The 9,812-nt window shown below is 38.4% G+C and overlaps 1 protein-coding gene across 1 annotated transcript in view; it reads left to right on the plus strand.

Annotated features, from left to right (window-relative positions):
• Positions 1 to 9,812, plus strand: part of arid5b (AT-rich interaction domain 5B) — a 76,392-nt gene that overhangs the window by 24,784 nt on the left and 41,796 nt on the right. The gene's annotated exons all lie outside the window — the stretch shown is intronic.

The raw sequence follows: 9,812 nt of genomic DNA on the forward strand, positions 1-9,812 counted from the left end.
GGGAAAGAGGCATGGAGAGGAGTTTCACTTGTTTGTGAAGTCAGAAGGCAGCTGTATTTTTGCAACCAAAGATAGCTGATTAAATACGCTCCCTGTGGTATTTGCACATTTCGGGGATCTTGCAGAGCTGCTTGTTTTTACTCACAGAATTGACTGTACCATAAGTGGATTGACCCTCAAAACTCAGCAGTAGCCTTTCATTAGTCAGGATACAGCCAGGGACCAGACAGTGAACAGTGTTTAGGGCCAATCCATCACTACACAAAAGAGGATCGCTATGGTACAAGCTTGTCTTTCTATTCTTAAATGACAACATCACACTTATCTCCCCCATGACTGTGATAACTCATAGGGGCCAAAGCTATGTATAATTTCATCTCAAACACAAAAGGAGCCCTCATTTGTTATAAGGCCCCTGTTGTTGTTGTTGTTGTTTGATAGTGAAAAGAACAAATTTGTTTTGTTATTTTGTTTGACAAAAAGCTCCTCTCAATAATTCTTTCATGTATTACAGGACCTATTAAATGCAAACTTTTCAATCTGGCAATCAATAAAGCAGGCAGCTTTCCCTGGCCCCGTGCCAGACACATTAGGGCTGCGAACGATGGTTGCTAGGGAGCTGAGCCTGCTCAGGGGAAAGAATGTTTAATGTAATAGAATCACATAAATCAACTGGAGGAAAGTGTTTGTGTTGTCTCTTCTCTTCTCTTCTCTTCTCTCCTCTTCTCTGTTTAACTGAAAACATTTAATATGGGTGTGTGTTTTTTTTGAAAATGTGGTGCAGCCATGTTTCCCCCCGCTCTGTCAACCACAAGAACATCTGGGATAGAATTAATCTGAGGGAAGTTGAATTTTCTGTGTATTTGTGTGTGTGTGTGTGTGTGTGTGTGTGTGTGTGTGTGTGTGTGTACTTTCATGAGTATCACCACCAGTGACACCATGTGTGTGTACTTGTTTTTGTATGCATAGCTGTGTGTCCTCAATCCTTGTGCCACACACTTGAATAAATTGAGGTGAAAATTATATAAACGAATCTTTTTTCCCTTTGTCACAGGCCACTGCCCCACCCTGCTGAAATGAATGAGGCACTTTAGCGCTTTACTATAATTAAGAACAGGAGCCAACATGCATGGAGGGCTCTCTTTCTCTCTCTCTCTCTACGTTTTACCCTCTCAGTGTGTTACTCTCCCTCTCTCCGCCCTCTGTACAGTTTCAGTAGAACATTTCCTCTGGGTGTGAGTGCCCTTTTGTAAGAGTATCATTCTCTTAGAAGAATTAGCACATAGACAAGGCCTGCAAATATAAAAGCATGATAGCTCTTCCAGTAATACTACACCCATTGTCTGAGATACTTGGAATATTTTTAACAATCAGATATAAAGAGCTGGAGAGCAGCAGGTATAATCGGCTTGAATTCTTGATGGGTACAATTGATTCACCTTCTCAAACATGTCCTGCAGTATAAACCACTTCTCCACTTTACAGCTGTAATTTCAGTGTGTTCCAAGCTGTCATATTTTTACCAAAATACAACCAAATACACAGCAATGGTCTGATCCTTCTGACAGAACTGCCTCTGATTTATTTGCTGGTCTGAAATTCTACTGGAGTTTACTTGCTCCTGGGTTCGTCACATAAACAGCGACTTACTCAATACACAAACATCAGACAAGACAGCCAATGGTCAACAGTCAGAAGTTTGATGTGTAGACAGCAGTATGAATGTTTTGAACATATTAAGCCAAGGAATGAGCAGCCAAGGAAGTGGAAAATGCTACTGAGACATTTATAAGGACACGTTGATACTTATCATCGGAATCTTTTGTAACCACCATGAGTGACAGTAGTAATAAACTGTTGTCATAGTTCAAAATACTGTTGTCTGTAAACATACAGATCATGTGTTGAATACGTTAGCAAGCAGTTACTTCTTTATGCATCCAACAGAACAACTTAACATTCAGTTGGAGTTGTGTTGGAGTGGCACATGTAGTCCCACCATTAGTGAGTGAGTGAGTGAGTGTGTGTGTGTGTGTGTGTGTGTGTTTTTTTTTAGCTCTGTTTTGGTCTTCACTAAATTCTGGGAAAAAATCTGGCTCTGTAACTGCTACTGTAAGTGCTCCACTATGTTCAGCTACTGTAGGTGTCTGTTGTATGGCCTTGCTGAAAACAGCTTCCTCCTGCACAATGAGACTGAAGCATGTGGAACATGGAACCAAAACAGTGACCTGAAGGCAGCTGAAAGGCTCCATATTCTATTCAATTCGATTCAGTTTTGACTTGTATAGCACCAAATCACAACAAATGTTACCTCAGGACACTTTACAAAGTAAGGTCTGGACCTTACTATTATTATTAAGAGCTGAGGAACTACTGATGAGACTGTCCTCCTGTAAAATATCGCAGAATACGTCATTTGGGCCAGCAGGTTATTACGCTGAAATGTTGTGTCATAGCTGGGATACATCTAGTGACCACTATTAATTGTGTCATGAGGAAAGTCTGCACTGGGTGGAGATTTTGGGGGGTGGCCGGGTACATAGCGCTCTCTCTCAGGAGACCTGAGTTCAGTTCCAGTGGGTATGGTTTGTTTTTGCTTTTTAAGAGTTTATTTAAGTAGTTTTATGTTGGGGGACTTGTTGCTTCAGGTTCTGGTGATAATTCTCTGTGGATTTGTTACCACAGTCGGCCTCTTTCACGTTACAATTTAATCTGTTGTTAATATGATATAAAGAATATTGTGTCGTTAACACACGGGGGCACTTCAGCCTGATGTAATGCGTAACAGCACAGTTCAGTGAGTTATCACCAATTTTGCTGTTTTATAGGTCACCGCATACATTAGATCAAATGTTAGATCTGAGGAGTATTTGATGCATGCACATTGTGTGTGAGAACGCAGCTTGCAGCTGATATGGCGAGCGGGGAGAAGCAAGTCAGTGTGACTAACGTGATATTGATGACGAACAGCCAGTGAATCATTTGCAAACAGTATGTTATTTTATACAGAACAGTATAAAAATTTGAAATATTATTCCACTTTAACTCCCTTTAAAGAAAATAAGCTAAGTGTTAGTGACACGCTGTGATTGCTTTGCTTTGTTTTGCACTGGTATAGTGATTTATTGATGCTGCATCCCCCGCGTGATTAATGTGATTTTGTTTACAGCACAGAGTAGCTCGTAATTAGCAAAATGTTCTAGCACATTTTGTTTTATCCAAGATAGTGTAGTCATTCACAGATTGGACCAGCAATGAATCATGCAAATTCAACAGAATTATTTCATTGTTTCATATAATTCTCTTTTTGTAGGAAACACAAGGTTGGCCCCCCCCACGCATCACTTCCATTTGGTGTCACTGACAGATGCTGTTCCCTCTTTATTTGGTCAGGTTTCAATAACATGAAACCAATAGCCTGCTGCTGCTTGTATGGCCCCCTCTCAGTGTCATGTCCGCTCGCTGAGAAGTGAGAGAGCGAGAGAGTGAGGAGGTGGATGAATCAGAGATGTGTTATATATTATGAGAAGAGGCTAAATGGAAACATTGCAAGCTCGGAGATCAATACAGAGTACGGAGCAGAAAGCCCGCAGGATGGAGTGAGAATACCAAACAAGAATCTTCTCCTCCCTCCATTTCTCTTTTCTTTCTTTACTTGCCCTCTATTCTTCACTGCTATTCTAAGGCTTTCGGATGTTTTTTTTTTTTTGTGTTCACACTCAAGTTAAAAAAGAAAATCATCATACTGTATATGAAGAGACATTTTTAGCATTATAACTATTTCTCACCAAAAGCAGCATGGGGATCCAGTAAATTCTTTGGCCAAGCAGATAATGTGGAAACGTTGACAACAGCAAATTTGAGCAGAGTGAGTGATTTAAGAATGGCAGTGGGTGACAGAGAGCACGAGAGTAATGGTTTTCAGCTTTTTCCTGCTCGATTCTGACAAGAGAAATGAGCACACTTGCCTGAAAGATCTTGTCAGAGCTTGTGGACCATTTGAATATTTCTAAGCTTGGTTGAATTTAAATGACACAGTTTACATGAGTCACATTTGGTTTTTAATTAGCAAGCACAGATCTGCTTTAAACTGTCAGCAGCCCTCATATTAGTTTTATTCCCAACTTTAAAGCCACTATAGAAATTCTCAAATAAAAGAATCTCAGACATGCAGCAGTGGTTATAACTCTTTTTAGTTTTCTGTTTTGAAATTCAGTGATATGAATTACGTTTCATCTAACGTTGCAAGAGCTATTCATCCAGCAGAGCAGCTGCTTCAACCACAACTAATGAGTTTCATGTTACATTTCTGAGATTTGGAATATGGAGAGTAATTTATCATGCTTGTTAGGGGGGAGAAACAGAGCTTTCTCCTTTGGGGTAATTGCAGAAAATATTCTCTAATTCTTTCTGGTACAATATAGTGTCACAGCTTGTTCTCATCATACTTGTTTCTCTAATATAGACTGTGGCTATATTACATTACAGCCTCCTCACCTCCTCTTTGTTTTTTCTCAGAAGAAGAGTTGGCTCACTGGAATAGTTTCCCCACAAATTTCAGATAAATTCTGATCTTGTTAAATATAATTTTGTCACATTTATGAGCCCAGAATCATGCACATACTGCTTATTACAGCATGCTGCTTTTACAGTGTTGGAGTACATGAGGATGTGTATTTTACTGTACAGTGTCGCATGACAGCTAGTGTAGCTAATGACTTTTCCAGTTCGTTTTTACATAAATATGCTACACCATCATGTTTTTAAGTTGCATTCTCTGCACTTCCAGTTTTATTCTGGGCCACAACTTTTTTTCATCATAAATTATTCTGTTGATGATTAATCCAATGATTGTTTATTAAATGAATTGTCACCAAATCATTTAAAACGCCTTTCATGATTTAGAGTGCAGGTCATTTTACCTGTTATGTTGACTGAAATGCAAAGGGAGAGAGAGTACCACGGGAAAAACAGCAAATCCTCACATTCGAGAAGCGGGAAACGGTACAGCAGTAAACAGTAATACAGAACAACAAACAATCATCAAGATTGTTGCCAGTTAATTTTTTGTCAATCAACAAATTCTTTACTTAAAAACTGCTATTGATGATATGCACTTCCGAGTGATTTTGAAATGCGACGATGTGCTTAAGGGAAAGAAAAGTCATCTGCTACAAGCATCTGGGTTATTTTCAGTGGAATCGGATTTTGTAAGGAAGCAGACAGATGTTGTGAAAAGATTGAGAATCATATTTTCCATTAAAAAGCTGCTGTTTGGCAGACAACTATCAAATTTCCTCGTTTCCTTAAACACACCAGTAAGGAAGAAGTTACATTTGATCTCTGTGATGGATTAACAAATGCAATGTTAGCTGCTTTCAAAGATCTGTTAGTTAAATTGAGTTGAATGTGATTAGAAAACAGTGGAAGCCTGGAAACCAGTATAATGAAAACCAGCGTAATGGTCCTTTGGGTTGGAAATACTGCACTTCAGTGCAGTTGGGGTTTTTTTTTCACTTCTTAAAATCAATCTGTAAAATAAAGCTCTGCACTCATTCTCTACTCTGTGCTTTGTGCCCCACCTTTGCTTATAAAGTTTTTGATTAAAAGAGTTGCTGGGGTAGCTGTAGAACAATATTACTGCTCTTTGAGTTCACTTTCATTTGTGTGACATCTGCCTTATCCCTTGGGTCATGATTCATAACAAAGCACGATCCTACAAAGGCACACACTCGAATAATTCACTGTACAGTTGCTTTAATGCCACCTTTGGTCAAGGTCATATGTGAAACACTAAAATATTTCCATGAATAAGTGAAGGAAAGAAAGAAGGAAACACTCACCGATGCTGTACTTCCTGATTGATGTCACTGTAAAGGTATTGCAAGCCACAAATCTTTTCAACAGACCATCCATTTTATATAATTGTCTGCCTGACATCAGGGGATGGGCGGCTCAGACCGTTGGTCCCGACCCTGTTGCACAAGCAGTTCAATCATTTCCGGACTCTCGCTCTGCTCATGTAATGCCTGTGTCTGAAACGGTAAAAATTTGATTGTGGTTTGCATTTCATTTTGCATATTACAAAACCAGTCTGCTACGCTTCATTAATCTTGGGGATGTTGGTGAGATCAGCCCCATCATGTCATCTCAAAATGTAATGAAACTCATTCATGCCTTTGTCACATCCTGGTTACATTATTCTAATGCACCTTTTGTTTGAGTAACTCAGTCATCCATGAGGTGTCTGCAGCTTTTACAAAGTTCTGCTGCCAGACTCCTAAATGCGCTAATAGCTCCCCTGCTTCTGTTTTTTTTAAATAACCATCAGAACAGTTTAGAATTGATGCTAAAACGAATATAATCACTTTTTATAACAATTGTTTGTTTGTTTTTTGCCTAAATTACCTAGTTGGCAACCAGAACAACAAACTTTTTAACTGTCTGACTGTGTTTAGGCTCAAATCAAAAGAACAAGTCTGTTGATGCTTTTAAATCACAGCTATGCTCTTTCTTCTTTGTAACCTGTGCTTGCTCAGATTATTTTACATATCTATGCATACATTATTAGTATCCTGCTCTTTTATGAGTTCTTTGAAACAGCAGCAGCAGATAAATTGAAAAAAAAAAGAGTGGTTAAAATTGAAGCAGCAGACATATAGTGAAATATTTTCAAACTCCAAAGATACTGGATCCCCAGAAAGAAACTCTGTGGCTTTCATTAGGGCCCCTTGGCTCATAAACCCCTATGTCCAGTTTGTAACACAGGCTTTTGGTTTTAAATGTGTAGTGTGCAAACTGAGATAACCCTGATGACCTCACTGTGACATGATCAAACAACACTCATCCGCAACCAAAGAAGACATTTTACAACTGTTTTTACAAGCTGAGCAATATTAACCATGACAAGTAAACTAAAGTCGATACAATATGCAAAACTGCAGTTCCCTTTTGTAATAATACCGTAATATACCTGTGAAAACCATGAAATGTATTGTACTAAGTAAAGTATTGTTTTATTAGGTAGCTGTATGTTGTGCTGTATTAGAATTTATTGACTTTGAATTTACTGAGTGCTGTGCTGATCGCCAGTTGTGGAGCAGTTATGACCCTGACACTATTGTAGTTTATGAGGTCAGGCGCTTTACAGCGTGTTCTGAAAATAATCTGCCGCAGCACAGCTGTTTGATCAACTTGCTATACTAGCACAGAGAGACGAACAAAAAGAAAAGAGATATCCAGAGAGAGAAACTTAAATGCATCATGTTCTCACAGTGTCTTCTGGCACTCCTGTGATGTGGCCACAGCCCCAGCCAATTAGAAAGCGTACATTAAGATAAGAATGTCCTTTATTTTGAAAGGTCAGGCTGTAAGAACAAAAGGAATTTTTAAAGTGTACATACACTTAATGTATATTACATGCACCAACACACACACACACACACACACACACACACACACACACACACACACACAGTACACACCAACTTTACAATGCTGTTGTATAGTTATTAATGCCCTGCAGCTCATTCTCCAAATTAAATCTAATCAAGTGAAATGCTGTGAGAGTCCTCAGGAGAAAGAGAAGCTCTGACGGTGACCGCTTACAATAAAAAAAACAGACCCTGACATTTGGAAACAAAGCCTGGTCTACCTCTGAGCTGTAATTGCATACGACAACTGTCGCATCTTTGATGAATGTGTGTGTCTGCATTGTGATATGCATGTGCATATATGCAAGAATATGTGTGTTTAGACATCTTTTGGCTATATCTGCACATGCCGTATATGAGTGCACGCTCGCGTGCATGTGTGTGCTGGTTGAATGGTTTTAATAATTTCTTTTGAAGTGGTTGTCATATTGGAGTACAGTGGAACTAATTACACTGATTGTCTGGAATGCAGCTGCTGTAAATATGTTATGAATAGTGCCCTTCCTGCCCTGTTTCTAGTGCACATTTCTGTGATTTTTATCAGACTCCAACTTGATAAAATAACACCAAAAGGGGAAAGTACATTTTAAGCTAGATGTATTTAAGCTGTCAGTTTTGTCTTTTCTGAAGGTGAAACTCTTTCTAGCTGGCCAAACTTGAAATATTAACATACCAGCAGAAATTTCCATGACTGTTATGTCCATGTAAAAGCAGACTGGGGAGTGAATAATTCATAGAAAAATCATGTTTCAAACTGCTTGACTCCACTTCATCAACGTTTGAATCATGTAGGCTAAAGAAACAACAGTTTGTAAGAGCGAGTGAGTCTACAGAATGTGACATTAACTCCAGCTTTAAGAAACAATTTGTCCATTTTCAAATCATTATGCAGTATTTTTCTGTGTTGTACTAACTCTGCTGAGGTCTTGTGTTTTATTATCATATATTGACCATAGTACATGATTAGAAACATGCTCTGATAAGATTCTCAGGTAAAACTCATGGGAGCTTTGGACCAGAGCCACCATATTTTATTATATTGCATATTCAGTTATCACATCAGAGCTGAATCAGTAAGTTAATCAATTAGTCAATCAAGAGACAATATATTTGTGACAATTTAATAATTACTTAAACATTTTAAGCAGAAATGACAAAACTTCAATGGTTTCAGCTTCTTGAATGTGAATATTTGCTGTTGGTCAAACAAAATGGCTCAGTTTTTGTGGCTGGAGCAGTTCTAATTTTGTCTGACATTTAATGGATTCATTGATTGATCACTTAATAGAAAAACAATCAATAAACATCACAACTAAACATAGGTGGCTCTAGACAATTTTGGACAGGGTCAAGGTCAAGTTGGGGCACAGACCCGGAGACGGGTAGCACATTTTAAATGTATGTAAAAAGTCAATTAAAGTCAATCCAACCCTTTGTTTTGGGCAACTTTGACCACTGCTGCACAGAGGTGAATCAGGCCAAGTACTCAACAACACAATCACTCAAATGAATGCAAATATCATGCTGCATGCATGATACAAGATTTGACCATATATTCAGAGGTATATATTTAGAGTACATGTTGTATACACACAAGCACGTATTGACAATTACCTTGTTTAAATTGCTCAGAGGATTTCCCAAGCTTGAACTTACTTGTTAAAGCACCTTGACAATCAAAGTAGTGTGTGGTCATACTGTAGAAGTTCTTGACGCTCCCCCAACAGCAATGCATGTCATGCATTTCAAATATCCAGCCCAACAACATTATATACTGTATTTGTACAGTGGACGTGACAGGGCTGGGGAGTGTGGCTTGCTGTACTGTACAGCGTGAGACTTTCATGAAAGCTATTTAAAGTCACAATGGCAGGCTAATGTTACAAGATCATGCAAATTTCTTTGATGCATTTCCTGAGAGATCTTTGCAATTGGATATCAGGTAGCAAGAGAGATGAATATTTGTTTTATGGGAGTGACATGATTGTTAAAAAAATCAAGACATTAGACACATTACCGAGATGTATTACTCAGTAGTTATTGGAAATGCAATAAATATGTTTTTGGCTTTATTTCCCAAAGCAATACAGTTAAAAAGTAATTGTTTTTTTTATTGAATAAAATAAATAAAAGGATCTACCTGCTGTAGAACTCACCAAATGTTGGACAAGCTGCAGTCTAAGATCTCAAACATTACAGGAAATCTTCCAATTTAAGGCCGATAGTAAAGAGTACAAGGATCGTATTTCCAGAACACTAGCAGTTCTGTAGCCAAAGATCTATGAAAGAGTAATAAAGCAATTAAATATGAAGAGAAACGGATGATTGAATGTGTTCTCTAAACTTAAGTGCTGCCAATCTCTGCAGATCTTACTTGGA

This window comes from Monopterus albus, unplaced genomic scaffold (genome assembly GCF_001952655.1).
Source record: "Monopterus albus unplaced genomic scaffold, M_albus_1.0 scaffold3.1, whole genome shotgun sequence".
NCBI lineage: Eukaryota > Metazoa > Chordata > Actinopteri > Synbranchiformes > Synbranchidae > Monopterus > Monopterus albus.